Source organism: Aptenodytes forsteri, unplaced genomic scaffold (assembly GCF_000699145.1).
Source record: "Aptenodytes forsteri isolate BGI_AS27 unplaced genomic scaffold, ASM69914v1 Scaffold295, whole genome shotgun sequence".
In the NCBI taxonomy this organism is placed as follows: Eukaryota; Metazoa; Chordata; class Aves; order Sphenisciformes; family Spheniscidae; genus Aptenodytes; species Aptenodytes forsteri.
Genome location: NW_008795861.1, coordinates 519,506 through 534,937, shown reverse-complemented (window position 1 = coordinate 534,937; position 15,432 = coordinate 519,506). Strand labels below are relative to the sequence as shown.

General features: G+C 48.7%; 1 protein-coding gene across 1 annotated transcript in view; it reads right to left on the bottom strand.

The window, feature by feature from the left end:
- The window catches only part of RALY (RALY heterogeneous nuclear ribonucleoprotein), a 107,700-nt gene extending 95,035 nt beyond the window's left edge, over window positions 1-12,665 (bottom strand). The window contains exon 1 of the mRNA XM_009284000.2: window positions 12,562-12,665. The gene's annotated coding sequence lies outside the window, so the exon portion shown is untranslated. The remainder of the gene's footprint in view (window positions 1-12,561) is intronic.
- Between the last annotated feature and the right edge of the window lie 2,767 nt (window positions 12,666-15,432).

Below are 15,432 nucleotides of genomic sequence, written 5' to 3'. Positions count from 1 at the left end.
GATATTCCATACCATATGATGTCATGCTCAGTATATAAAGCTGGGGGAAGAAGAAGGAAGGGGGGGGACATTGGGAGTGATGGCGTTTGTCTTCCCAAGTCACCGTTAGGCGTGATGGAGCCCTGCTTTCCTGGGGATGGCTGAACACCTGCCTGCCCATGGGAAGGCGTGAAGGAATTCCTTGTTTTGCTTTGCTTGCGTGCACGGCTTTTGCTTTACCTATTCAACTGTCTTTATCTCAACCCATGAGTTTTCTCACTTTTACCCTTCCGATTCTCTCCCCCATCCCACTGGGGGGGGAGTGAGCGAGCGGCTGGGTGGGGCTCAGTTGCCTGCTAAGGTTAAACCACGACACCTGCTCTGTGAAATACTCAGATATGTGGGCTGCCCAATCCCATGGGGAGGGCAGGAGGAGCAGTCAGGGCCCCTGCCAGTCATCATAAACATTAGGGTGAACAGTTAGTTCATCCAACCAGCCTGCCAGGAGAGACCCTCTGTAATTAGAGGCTCAATTCAGTCTCAGTTATGCCACAGCGTTGCAAAAGGTCAAACTGGAATTAAGTTTTTAATTAAAACTGAGAAAGCACTAAAGAGACAGAGAAATGAAGCACTGGGCTTCAACCAACAATGAGGACACATATCTAATGAGCTGATCAGAGATGACACGCTGGCTTTTGCAGCAGAAGTCTCTGCATGTTCTGGCAGTGTACCAAAGGGATAATCCCTCCTGCACAGGGGTTCAAAGCTCTGCACGAAAAGGCCACCACAGTGACAAAGGCTAAAAGCAGGGGACGCTGCCACATGGCCATGTTTCCCATCATCCGAGAACCCAATAAAGCATTCAAGATGATGAACTTCCCAGTGCCGTTTCCTCAGTTCCCCTCCATTTCAATGGACCCATCATTCAAGTTTATTGAGCCCCTACAGAGATCTGGCAGCATCTCTCACAAGTTCAACTGAATATGTAAAGTGCTGGAATCAATGAGTGCAGCAATGCCACGAGAATGGGCCTTCATGCAGGAGAGATGCAGAACAGGGGAGAGAGTAAGAGAAACTTGAGGCCAAACCAGGTCTGAGCAGAGCCCTAAACATCAAAACTCTCAGAGACACTAGGGATGTGGAAAAGCAAATGGCTCATGGCCTCCTCCGATCATACCTGCCAGAGCCCTGAAGGTCCCTACTTTGCTGTTGCTTGGACAGAACAGGGCAGATGGAGAAGCAAATCCCAGCGAGGAAGGAGGAACAGAGGTTTTACCTGAGATCTGGACGAAGTTCTCAATACCCTCCCCTATCCCCCTCCCAAACTTACCCAGATGCCTCGACTGAGGCAAAAGTGCTTATCTTGCTCCTAAAGCCTTCTGTTGATAAGAACAACTCTAAAGTGCGCGAGGGGAGGGGAAGTATGAGGGGCAGGCGGACATGGTGCATCAAAGAGCATCAGAAGCTCTGAGTTCTGGTCTTGGCTCCACTGTGTGCTGGTGCCTCTGTGAGACCAAGGGCCAAATTACTGCACCTCTTTGCGTCCCTTAGGACGTTAAGTTAGACCCAGATGAGGTCTACAAAGTTGACTGATAACCTGAAGTGGAAGCTGTACAGGAGGTGGCATAGAAAAACCTCACCACTAGCAAGATCAAGGGAGCTAAGAAAAGGAAGTCTACCTCTGCTGCTCCATAATCCCTCTTTTCCCAAATGTACAGCTACATGAAAGACCAAATTGTCCCGCTCTTATACCGAGTTCCTCTTTACTGCATGAGTCCTAATGAATTCAGGCAGCAGGAGCAGCAGACTCCAGCCCTTGCAAGGCTGGAGTCAACCAGTTGAGTGCACAATCCTGTGATTTTTCTAGAATCACTTCAACCCACGATGCAAAAGTGAAGGAGGTAGGAGGTAAGTATCCTGCCAAAATACGACAACATTTTTTAAACAAAGTAACTGCACCAAAATGTGCTGTTTTATTTCCACTCTGGGCTCCCAAAGCATTTCCCTTCTCTCCCTGAATGATAATGGGCATAAAAATTAAATATAAATTCTCCAACAAAAAGCAAAATGCTCTGAAGGGTAATAAATCATGGGGGCTGGATGGCATTCAGAGGAAGTTGGGTGAAGGAATAAAGGATGAAATAGTGTAGATACTAAGATATATCATAGACCCTTAAAAACCCAAGACTCGTCCTCACAGCAGAGGACTCAACACAATGGGCTGAATTTTGATGAAGCAGCAAAGGGAAGTTGTCCAGCGAAGTGCTGGGGTTGGTATGTGGTGCTCACAGTCCTGCAGGGCTCAGAGCACAGCAAATGTCACCCCAGCACGACACTGGCACCCCCACCTCATGCGGGGATGAAGACCCTGATGAAAACATCTTCTAATTTCCCCAAAGCCGCAATTCTGTACCAGTTGCTAACTGCCAAGGTCAGAAGACCTGCAAACAGAAAGTCTGTTCTGGGTGTTTCTAACATTATTTTATACAAAACAGGAGACATGCCCTTCTTGCTTACCCAAAGGGCCCACAGGGATGTACCCGCAGGACTGGTGCTGCCCCTCTTCCTCCCCAGGGCCATGTGCCAAACACGAGCCGTTGCGCTGGCACCAGCAGTGGGATCAACTGGGGACTCCAGAAAAGTAAAGAGGGACCAGCCCGGTGTTGCAGTGGGGATATACACATTTCCAAACAGCAACTATCACGGACTGGATGCTCTCTCATCTCATGACCTGAGATTCTTACATCGGCATTTCCAGTAACCTGAAACACTCCCCAGGGCATCGTACAAAAACACAATATTCTGGAAACACTATATATCAGCACCGGTTTTCTTCTAACAAACAAGATCACCTTTAATTTTGCAGGCACCTCCTACTTCATTAAAGATCTTGCTCTCCAGGGGTTTCCTCCTCAACTGGGGCAGGAAATGAAAAGACAGAAAATGCAATTTAATTGGGGATGAAGCTTCATCTTTACACTGCCTATCATAATTATGTGTCATTTAAAAACAAGCGTGGAGCAGGTGTGAAATGGCACCAGCTCTGGATGCGCATAAAAGAGGTTGACACCAGCAGCATGTCTCAGCAAGAATCAGATGGTGCAACTTGAAAACTTTTCTCTTTGGTTTCTTTCTTCCTTTGTTCCCTCAAACTTCTCAGAAAAATTTCCTTTTGAAAGAGGAGAGAAGAAATAGCATCCTTCCAAAGCCAAGTGGTTTGCAAGGAAGAGAAGGTAATTTTAGCATCGTGTGCTGGGGCACAGCAATAGTCCCTGCAAAACATGGGGCAGGGCTGGTGTTGGTGTAGAGGATGGGCAAGTGGAGGTACATCAGCGCAGCCATGTGCCTTCATGTGACACAGAGATGGTAGTGCTAAATCCGATACCCAGAGAGGAAGAAGCAGGAGCAGCACTTTGCCTCCCCTTGCCGTCCTGGATAAGACGTCCAGCTGGGTTTGATGCTTGCAGCTGAGACTGGAGCGCACCACTATGGAAGTGACCTCAAGGTGCTGAAGTTTGCCCTGGGAGTTGAGTGGGGTGGGAGAGAGTCTCTGCTTTCCCTCAGGTCACCCAGGCCCTTTCTCCATGCTCCAGCACCAGGAGGAACAAAGAGACGAAACACTTTTGTCAAGTTAATTTGAGGGTTTCAGTCGACCTTCTGCAGAGAGAAGAACCAAGGAAGAGCAAGGAGAGCTCTGCGGATGGGTTATGCTGCTCATTATAAGGGAAAGGAGACCTGGAGTCCATCTTTTGAGCTGCTAGGGTGTCTCCACGGGATTTAGGGCAGCTCAGTTGGCTCAAGCCTTCCCGAAACAGCTTCCACCACTGACGCTTTTCCATCTGAGGAAGCCCAAAATCAGACTCATCATGTGTGTCCCTCCATGCTGAAATCTTCTCTGGCATGGGTTTTCCACGCGGGCTGGAAGCTTGGACCTGCTTGTGCCCCAGCCTCTCTTCTGCACAATGGCGGTTTTGGCAGTCGTCTGCCTTCCAGGGCCCTTCCAAAACCTGCGGGTGAGAGTGCCACCCGAGCGCTAGGAAAGACCGGTGGGAAACGTGGAGAAACCAAACCATTTGACTTGAAAACAAACGCAGAGCAGCTCAGCTCGGAGCGTGAGCGTTCCCAGGCTCCTGCTGTGCCTGCTTGGTTGGTCTGACACAAGTGTATGTTCCTCCTGAAAAAGAGATGCCTGAAATGTGAATCAAAGCAGAGATCTCTACGCTTTGTGCCTTTATGGATGTTATTGGTAACACCCTGGATTTAAATAGTGCCTATTTTTCTAACAAGTGCCTTTTCTATACTTCCGACCAAGGGAGATAAAATAGGGAGGAACTCTGTTTAACTGATGCACTTTAATTAGTTGCCTGTCGTTGTCAAAGCCCTGCTCTTATATTCTGATGCAAATTCACGGCCTTTCATTTTAAGCAATACGTCAGTTTGGCTTTAGTCTTCCAGTGATCCTTTAATGTCATATTTTCTCCCCAGTGAATCAATATTCAGATCCTCTAATTGGAACTTATCTGCTCATCCAACCTTGGGCTAGGTTTGTTTAGCAGCTGAGCATATCAGACACTTTTACTGACTGAACCAGCAGAGCTGAACTTTGCACAGTAGCTTTTAGGCAGAGATGCTGCCTGCGGTGTGCGCTGGGAGCCGGCTCTGCTCTCTCTGCTCTCCCATGCTGTCCCTCTCCACGAGCCACGCAGCTCCCAAGCCGCACGTCGCTGGTAGCAAGATGTGCCTTGCCCAAGGCAAGCAGACCAGAGTATTTTCTGTAATGGAGATATGAAACCCTAAACCATGTCTCAGCGCAGGATGGGATCGGGGACAGGTCAGTTTTCCTGTTCCACTTCATGGGGCAAAGATACAGCTCCCCATCGTTTCTAATTTTAAATCATGACGTCTCCATCTTCTGCCTGTAAATTCTCTCCTGCTGTCAAAAGGTCACCAGGCCGGTTGGAAAGCTATTTTTCACAACCTTGCTAATCCGGAGACACCTTGCTGCCTCCTCCCACCAGGAAAATGCTGACAACAAATCTAGTTAGCGGCCAGCAAGACTGCAGGTTGGGTAAGGTGTTGCAGACAGGACTGGCCTTTAAGGTACCAACCAGAAATTCAAGAGATTCAGGAGGGGTTCCTGGCTCTTCCCCAGACTCCCTTCATGACCTCGGGCTCCAGCTCTGTGCCTCAACCTCACCTCTGCTAACTGAGGCTAATAACACTTCCCACAGTTGGTCATGCGGATAAGTTAATTTATGTTTAGGAAATAATCCACTACGGTGGGCACAAGGGCCCTTTTAGAATAAAACTAGATGCCCTTTTAGAATAAAACTAGTTTTTCCCTTGCATCACCACTGGCCTTAGGGGAATGAAGCCAAGAATGACTGTAACCTGCTATATCTAGGGCTGGGCTTTTTACTAGATTTGTGCATTTGCTGAATAATCTCCAAAAGTCTGGGCTAAGCGAATTACACTGACCGTGCTGAAGTTTAAGAGTGGGCTATGAACTGGCTCGGAGGGGCACTGGCCTGTCTCTCGCTGGCAGGTGGCAGCACAGCCTGTTTCAGTCAAGGAGAACAGATCACACCTTGATGTGCTCAGCATCTGCAGCCATCGATGAAGGAAGTGCAGCAAGGTGACGATCCCATGCCCAGCTCCAGGATCTTCTCCCATCACCCACTGCCAGTTGTTGACAATAACTATTTCTAAGGAATAGCAGCTGCCCAGCACCCTCCCCGAAACAACCAAGTCTTTCCCAGGTCTTGGCCCACAGGGTTTCTACTCGGAGCAAGGGGGTTTACTGCTCGAACATCATCCCTTCTGCCTAGGATTTTACCAGGCTCTGAACCAAATTCCTTGATGAAAAGTCTTCAAGCCAGCACGCTACATTTACATGCCTGGACTGCTAAAAGCATCAGGCACGCATTTCCCAAGCCCTGGTGTGTTTTGCACCGTGGCTTGGGTAGGCAGTTACTCCAGGGCAGAGGGATGCAAACCTCTCCAACAAATGTCCACCCCAGGACTGAAGCTGCAGGGCCAGGGGATGCTCCACAGCAGGAGGCAGGTCAGGAGGGGGTTAACTCCTCCTCACTCAGCTTGTTTTGCCATCTGGACTGATGAAATAATCCACCACTGGTGAATGTGCATCCACAGACCATCATTCTTTTTTAAATTAAATTAGGGATCACAGACTGTCCCCCCCACTCTGCAACATGAACACAGGCATCCTGTAGAGCCCGAGCTGCTTTGATCTCCATCACTTGCCCAGCACTGACACTGCCTGTGGCAGCAGCCAGAGCAAGCAGAGACCCATGCCAGCCTCCGGCCATCCCCACAGCATCCCAGCTCAGCCACCCTCCGAACAACCCCTAGGAAGTTGGGACAACCCCAACTTGGAAACAGAATGAAAAACTTCTCAACATCCCCAGCCAGCAACGGTTCCTCCCGTCAATAAAACACAAAGAGGGGCTCAGCTACCAGGGCAAGAGGTGTCTGCTGAAGCACAGTGCACCGCGATCCCCCGGGGACAGAAGGAAAAGAAAAGGGAAACCCTAAGCTGCCTGTCAAAACTTCAGCAGTGGAGATAATTGGTTTATACACGTTTATCCCCGCACCCAATTATCAGCTCAGTTTAGTGTTTGATTTTACATGACTCTGGTCCAGCAGACCTGCTGTTGTTCTGCTTGATTCTGCCTCTCTCTCATTTATGTATATATCATCCAGTCCCTAAATCATTTTTAATAGCTTCGTTACTTGCATGCCCTCCTGTCTAATTCCAGCACCATCAGCACAAGGCAGGTTGCAGATACGAAGAAGCTGACATTTCTCTTTTGAGTCTCTTTTTGAGTAATTTGCAGTGGATTTCTTGCCTGTTTGATGTAGTCATTTTGTTCTCTGCACTGATGTGACATTAATTATTGTTAAATATTCTTATCTGTTACATACAGTTCTGTTTAGATAAAGGTCAGTGCGTGAATCCCTGACAGTGCTTGTTGCTGCCATGCTCTAAAGCCAATTTGTCATTCTCTCCCTTCAATACCCTCATCTTAGTTTCAGTTCATTTTTTCCATTAATTCAGGCACAGTAGAGAGCCATTAAAAAAGTGCAAAATATCTCAGCTATTCAGATTGGTACTCGGATAGGAAATTATTAGCTTGAGTAGCACCAGTTGCACAGGGAGGTCAGATAATATTGCCCATGCAAATCCAGCAGCAGCCTCTTGTTAAGGAACCGTATGGCTGCCCCCAAAAATATATACATATTTCTGCTTTAATTGAAAATCAGCTAAGCCTTGTGTAGCATGCAATGCCTTCTCTCAGCCTGGTTTGCAGTGAGATGACAGCATAAACCCACACCACCCTCTCTTGGCAGAGGACAAGAAGGGAAATCTCAAGCCATTGTCACCAAATTTGCCAGAACGGAAGCACATGGTGGCGAGATCTGTCTTCCCTGGAACCTGGGGAGCACCTGGACTCACACGAGCCTGCTCACGCCGAGTATAACCTACACCTGCATCTGCTCAGTCTTGCATTTTATCTCTCTGACCAAGTAAATCCCACCACCACCACCCCTGCATGTTGCTTCCCACAATGGCACCCATGATGTGGGGATGGGGATGCAGGGGCACCAGCCCTGGCTGGGACTCGCTCCCAGCACCCCCATACCCCACCTGCCTTGGGACACCTCGACAGGCCAAAACAGCACCTCCGTAGCACATTACGAGTACAGGCGTTGCAGGCTTGCTAGTCATCGGAAAGGATCCTGTGACCTTGAGTAGCTCTCCCAGGGGACAAGGTGGTCATACAATCTCACAGGGACACACGTCAGTGCAGCGCAAACAACAGACCTCAGGACATTTAGTCTGCAACAGCGGAGGGCAGGAAGCTGTCACAGTTCCCGGGTCATCTTACACTAGTAGCCACCAGGACGAGGAGCGGGACTGGCAGCCCCCAGTGCCTTATAAAACCTATTTTGCTGCTCGGTTGAAGCTCGTGCGCTTTTATGCCTCCATCCAGCAAAGTGCTTCAGCACGTACTTAACTCCAAGCACACAAATAGCCTTAATTACATCAAGGGAGCCATTCAGACGCTTAAATTGAAGTCCATGCCTAAGCGAGCGTCTGAGTGAGGACTTCAGCACAGGAAGAGGGAGCAAAGAGGATGGCAAGGAGCTGAGCCTGCAGCCCTGTGAAGCCGGTGATGAGGACCAGAGTAGAGATGCTCAGACGGGGCAGGGGACTCTGAAAGCAGGACTAGGTAAATGCAAGGGCTCGGCTTGCTGAAAAGGTGGATTCTCCTGCATGAGTGGAAAAGGATGTAAAGGTTGATTTGGCATGACCGAAACTACTGCACAATAAAAGACATGCTCATTTCAGCACTTGCCAAATGGAAGACCATTTGATCGTTTATTCAAAGTGACATTTAATTTTGCATTGTACTAAATCATTTTATACTTTTAAATAAAAGAATAAACTCCCAAACTTGTCCTTCTCTCAGTAAAATACAAAGAAATACTGCATTTTGCTGGATGTGAAGTGTGGGGTTTTTCCTCCACTTTTTTTATATATGAATAAGATAAAGAACAGAAGGGAAACATGCTGGGCCCTCTCAGTTCTAGACTCAAGGGAGAAGACTGGTTCACACCACGCTGAACCTGCCACAGCCCGAGGGTATCGGACTTCTCATGCAACCGGCACCTGCACGTGCAGTCCTGGACAAGCACACACACTGCGGTTCCTGCTCCGTGCAGACCTACAGATGCCCAGAAGTGTGCTACCACCAGCTGTGCTGATGGAGACGGGGTGCAGGGCAGAAGCCCCTGCACCAAACACTTTCACTCTATACCTGACCCTCAGCATCCGCAGGGTCCTGCTTTGTAAGCATGGAGCTGGTCTGCACACAAGGGCTCCTCTACACTTACATAGCTGCATCTCACAGAGCAGACATCCTTCCCCATCCTTCCTCAAAGACTCTTATTCAGCAGAATCATCAATAAACTCCTGGGCAAACAGATATTCATAGCTCAGGTCCTCAGCTTAGCTACACCGGTGTGAGTGGGAAGAAACTGCACTGCTGCTCGCCCCTTCTCTAAATCGGGACACGGAGAAGGGCGAGAGCTGGCTTCATGCATTTAGAGAGGTATGAGAAAACCCAGGTCCTCTCCGGGTTTGGGGACAGGGTGTCCTGCAGCTAAAAATAGAGAGACAAGCCAAAAAGTCAAGGCTAGCAAGAGGCATTGGTAGAATGACCAAAGACAAAAACAGAGCCTGTTTGTTTATGTAGCCACTGAGTATCCAGCAAGAGAGACTGAAACCTCTGCACATATGCTGCCTGTGTGACGGACAGGCTCCTGTCAGCTGTAGGAGTCCAATTTCTCATGCAGACACAGGGGTTCCCTCTCCCCTTCCCTTGGTGCAGGCTCACACCTTTCTTTCAATTATTTTTAGCTGCTGCACAAAGCAGGGTAACATGCAGGAATAGAGGGAAACGGCAAGAGATGGAAATCACTGCTCTGGTAAAGGCTCTCCCCCTTGCCACCACAATAAGGAGCTCAGGATCCAAGCCTCATCAGGGTCCATGCTCTAACCTGTCCAGAGTTTGTGGGATCCAAGATGAAAATCTCTCCCAGAGGCTCTATAAGCAGCTTGAGTTGGGTGGGAGATGTCCTATGCCTGGTGCAGGACTGGGCTGCTCTGTGCTTCCCAAAGTACTCCCCCACTGCACCTTCCTTGGGGGTCCTGCCCTGCACCAGACCTGGGTGTCTGCTGCAGATGGCTTTTGGTTCTTCATCAGCCCAAGCTGATGAGCTCTCTCCAGGGAAAAGCTCCATTGCCAAAAGCAGCAGGATACCACTTCAAGGTGGCATGGCTGGCAGGTGGCAGTCCTAAAGGGCAGGACGGTCCTTGAGACCACTCTGAAATAGCCATGTCCCAGGTAGCTCAACCAGCCTGCAGACAGCCCATGGTTGATAAGATGCAAGCATTGGCCGCACAGGAATGAAGTGTCCCCCAAGACCTGGGCAAAGGGAACAGCAAGGCCATTTGGATATTAGCCTTGCCCCATGCAGGTGCCTTACCTGCCACGTGAATTTTGTCTTCACCAGAAATCCTTCACTACAAAAGGGCAGGAAGACACAAATATGCCTGAAGGAATATTTTGCTGCATTTGGGACAGCATCTCTCACTGACTGATTTCTCTGCAGCAGCTGCTGCACATCTAACAGTGTATACCAGTATACCAGTGCACCCCAGTGCAAGTCAGGGGTAGCAGGGCTGACCTTCCTGAAGTTAAACTGGGATGGAGGTTGTTGTCTGTAAAGCTTTCTTTTTCTGTTCTTCCCGAAGATCTCCAAGCCTGAGAAAAAGTGTTGCAAAAGGCCATGATAAGATTAGGGTGTTCCCAGCCTGATTTTGCTCCTGTCTTGCTCTTAGAGGAGTCTGGGCAATCACAAGGAAAGCCTGAGAACAGAAGTACGGATGAGACCCAAGGGAGAGCTGCTTGGCAGAGTCCTTTTCTCCAGTAACACCTGCAAAGTTTCATTTACCAAGGTTAAACAGTTCTGCGCCAGAGCCTGGCGGGTGTCAGGAGGCAGCAGCTGGGGGGCAGCAGGGAAGACAAGACATCCTGCTTACTGTCGGCATCGTTCAGAAAAGCAAACCCTGAGATAAGGGGACCCAAGAAGCTATCAGAAGTCCGGCCACGAGCAGCAAAGGGTCCTGCTGAATTAGCTGTACAGAGCAATGCATCAACAGCTGGGGGATCGACAGGGTATGAACTGTTTCCCATGACAGACACTTATGATTTAACAACGGCCAGGCATAACTGATGCAAAGAACAAGCGACCTTCTGCTGGTGACTGAACCCTCAGACCCATTTCTGTAATGAAACACATGTCCTTCCCACAAGCTTTGAGGCCAGCAGGAGGGAAACCAGTGAAGCATCTCTATGGCCTGAGAAGACATCGGGTCAACCCCTTCCCTTGGGCCACCTCTGTTGGGAACGCAGGCACAGCCAGCACTTTGTATCTCTGCAGAGAAGCGTCCTCTGTAGAATGCTGTGGGTGTTAGAGCACATGGGGAGGCAGGTCCTGCTGGGGCGGTGCCCAGACGGGATGCAAGGTGTGCAAGAGTAGGGGTCCAAGAGAGCTCTGGCCCAAGAGGTCACAGCTCATGTCAGTGCCAGCGTGCCAGCTCCCAGGGCTGGGCTCCCTCCCTGCCTGGAGCAAGAGGCATGGCACAACACGATCCCAGCACCCGTGAGCTCAGGCATCAGCCCTTCTGGCAGGGAGAGCATCTCCTCTGCCCCCAAAGTTATGGCTGGATCCTCCATTTCTAGCAAACCCACTTTGTACCCACCCATGTATCACCTCCCACCCAAATCCTGATGGGCTAGTTAATCCAGAGGCTGCCTGGCCTCCCTTCTCCTCCTGTCCCACCTGAGCTGTGCAGCTGCCATCGGCACACATCCACATCCCACCTGCTCAGGCTGGGAAGTCAAACACCCCCCACCGGTTCAACTCAGGGGAGGGCTGGCAGGATACAGTGATCCGTATCAGAATTTAATTTGGATTCCAGAGCTAACACTTGCCAAAGTGCCACGAGTGCTTCTGTGACAAATATTTGACACCTCATCCAAAAGATACTGCTTACAGCAACACTGTGGAAGGCTTCCTAAGGAACTGCAGAAATGCAGGGCTGAGATACACCGAGCTCAGGGCTGTGCAGCCTCAGCCCGTGGGCTTTGCAATACCACCTGAGCAAGCTCCACCAAATAACTGCAGGTAGATCAGAAACCCCAGCAAACACAAGTATCCAAGTATTTAAGTAAAGAAACAGGATGGGAGGTTTGCTTTCTTGGTTTTAAGTTAAAATGGTTGCAGCTGTGAGAGTTTGGCTCTTCTCAGACAGCGTAAATGAGCAAAATGCTGACACCAAAATGCAGTCATCAAAAACACCACGGGAGCACCAAGAGCAGCCTCTGAAACTGGCTAAATGCCAGGCTAAGCTTTCCATACAGGGCTGTTCAATTCAATTTGCCTTACTTCATTAACCTCAATGGATTTACACCCGAGACCAGCACTGAAAAAAAAATCAATTATCTATCTATTTAACCTCACTGCCCTGATATTATTCCCTCTGTCCCATATTTGGCTCCCCCTCTGATATCTGAATTCTTTCAGGCCTGCCAGAAATTTGGGCACAGTCTCCATGCTGCAGGACAAACTTCCCGCTGCATTCACCAGGGTAAGGAAAGGATAAAGCCACAGTTGCTTTTGCAAGAGTCATTTCAGCAATAAACTACTGCAAAAATATTAATAGAAAACTCCAGACCTATAAGTGCAGCTGTTCCTTCTGCAACTCGCACTCAGTTGCATGGATTAAGGTTGGTGTCTTGCTGTAAGAAACTGTCTCCTTCTGACAGGAATGTTGCTGGAGCTCTTATAAAAGCGGGCACTGCATTAGAGCTGAAAGGAAGAATCAACAGCCCAGTGCATCAGTTAGCAGAGGCCTGACAAGCTGCCTGGCACCTGGACAGCACGGCTGGTGTTAGTTTTCTGCCTGCTGCAGTGGTTATGCGCTTTTACCTTGCTGCTGATGGCAGAGGCACCTTGCGGGAAAAGGGGATCCGAGAAGTTTTACAAAACAGGCTTTCGTCAGAGGCGTGCCATCTGTTCCAGGCATTGGTGCAGCACACTGAAAACCACAGAAAAAGATCTCCAATGGGTGATAAATAATTTTTTGTGCTACTTTGGTCTCTGAGAGCAGACCAGATCATCAAGCAGAGCTGACGTGAAAATGCAGTAAAGGCGCCTCTGCTGCTCTACCACTGCTGAGCTTCAGACACAAAATCCACTAAATCCCAGTTCAGTGGCTGCCTGGATGCTTGGTCATGGTGCACAGACCATAGTCCCTCAAAGCTCTGGCCAGTGGGAGGGTCCTTTCTCACCCTCATCTTACACAGACACCTCTTGAGACTTTACTTACAAAAGAGCCAGAGCTTCAAACGCAGCCACACGAGACTCAGCTTGGCCGTGTGGACCTCCCGGGGATGCCCACGCGAGCCAGTGCTTGCACAGCTCCAGCCGGAGAGGCGGATATTAATTCTGTACTAAATTGGGTGGTTTGTTGTACACAAGCAATTTCTTTTTTTTAATGAAATGGGTGTATCATTATGATTAGGCATAGTCATTACATTCAGCCTTTAATTAGATTTGTGTAATTAGAAATTCACTGAGTTATTTCACACAGTGGAGAAAGTATTGCTTGGACAGGGTTATACAAGACAGCGACAGATTTCTCTGTAGCTCCCAGAGCCGACTGATAATCTGAAACAAATGACATCTTCGATTTTGAGACCTTCACAAGGTGGGCATAATTCTTAACTTCTGGCAGATTTTGCATGGCTAAGAGGTAGAAATCAGAGGCAAGAGCAAGTGGAAAACATCATGACCAGTTCCTACTGGTATTTTCTTTTCCTGCTAAGATATTCACCTGCCCAACCAGAGTAACCAGGAGCTTGATGCTGCAGCCCCTGGTGCTGCAGGGGAGGCACCAGCCGCAACGCCCTGGCCAGGCTCACTGCCATGGACGGGGCCAGCAGGAGGGAACGTCCCCAAGTCACCACTGGGGCTTGGACACACACATATGAATGGGACATTCATATACCAAATGCAGAGAAAGTCATTTGGAGAAAGCCTAATGGATCGGAAGGCTTTTGCAGAAGACCAGACAGGCAGATGGGTGCGCAGACCCCCGCAACTCGGATCCAGCTCCATTGCTGCACCAGCTGGGAAGCATCACTGGGAAGTGTCAAGCAAGTCGGGTGCCCATTTTTGGCTTGTTTATCCTAGCAAACGAAAGCTGAGAGGTAATACAGCTGCTTTCCACAGGGGCAAGCATCAGGCCAGACAGAAAATCATTTGAGCTAAATGAGAGACCGCCACATGGAGAAATGGCCACAAGCTGGCTGTGAACAGACTCGAGCAATAAAGCCCTCGGCTACCAGCACAGAGGGGCTGCACTGGCTCCCCTCCTCTTCTCCCAAGACAAAGCTGCTTGTAAGGAAAAAAACCAGTTGTTTATGTTTGGGGTTATTCATGAGCAGTTATAAGACAGCAAAAACAGACTCCTCAAGTTGGGTGCTCCCTTGCAGTCCTTCAAGCCAGAGTCCAGTGTGCACCAGTGCAAGGGGCTGATCCAGCCATGCTTGCCTTCGTTAGTTGCTTTAGTCTTCAGAGATAATTTCTAGCTCCTCCTGACTGTCATGATAGACATCCAGCTGGAAGAAAAAGCTTTTGGAGTTTAAGTGTCAGCACACTTGTGCCCACCATGGGATGCAACAGGCATGAGGCTGCCGTGTAGGAAGAAATGCTTTCACTTATTTCTTTAAGTTTGACCTAAGGAGAGCAACATTCAGGTGTCCTGGAATGGATCAAGCTTAAAACATGCAGCCACTGGCATTGCTACTGATATACAAGTAAGCTAGCCCTGCCAGCCAGAGGTTTCAAATAGATGGAAAAAAATATGGGGTTTGGGGAGGGGGTGGGGTGTTTGTTTTTTACTGTCTTACAGCATTAGAAATCAGAAAAGAAAAAAATTTCTTGAAGGTCATTTGCACATAAGTACTTTCATCCTTCCATCAAATCCTATGGATTCCAAGATGGAAGAAAGAGGACATTTTTTTCCAACAAATGTATTTTTTGCGTACATGTGTGTGTGTGTGTATTTATATATATATATAAAAAAATGTATCTTGGAGCATGTGTGCATGTGTGCACATGAGAGAGTTCCCTCATGGCCTCCTGTCAGAAGCATCTTATTACACTTCATCTCAGCACTGCCCTTTCAGAAACAACCACTTCTTCAGAGCAGTATCTTCCCCTCTTTCTCTCGTGGATCCCCAGGTACCACAGGCTTTGTAGGAGATGAGTTTATTAATTCCAAGATGCTTCCCCCTGCCCCCCAAAGAAACTGTTAACATAAAACCATTATAATGTAAAAAGTTTATCTGATCATTCTTCTTTGGACATACCCGAATATAGAGCTTTTCCCTAAATCATCCACTCTTTGCTGAAGGAGTATTTTTAAATTTGAAAGAGACTTCACCTAGCCTTGTACTGACAGCAGTGCTGCATAACTCAAATATATTTTGCCTCCACCTCTTCTCATACACAGATGTGGACAGAGTGCCCCTGCAGGAGAAAAGATGGATGATGCTAGAAGTCACCCTCTGAATGACCGACCACCAAGAGCCTCAATCTCCTGCCACCAAAGAAATGGTGACATATCCTTCACACCCTCACCCACCCGCTAAAAATGCCCCACTGGCTCTCAAACAGGCTTAACTGGGTCATCACTGGTGCAGTCCACAAGCTAAGGGAGCAAAGGATGGAGTAGCAGGGAAAGCACCAGCTGGAAGACACAGGAAAGCATCAATTCAGCATTTTTTTTTTTCC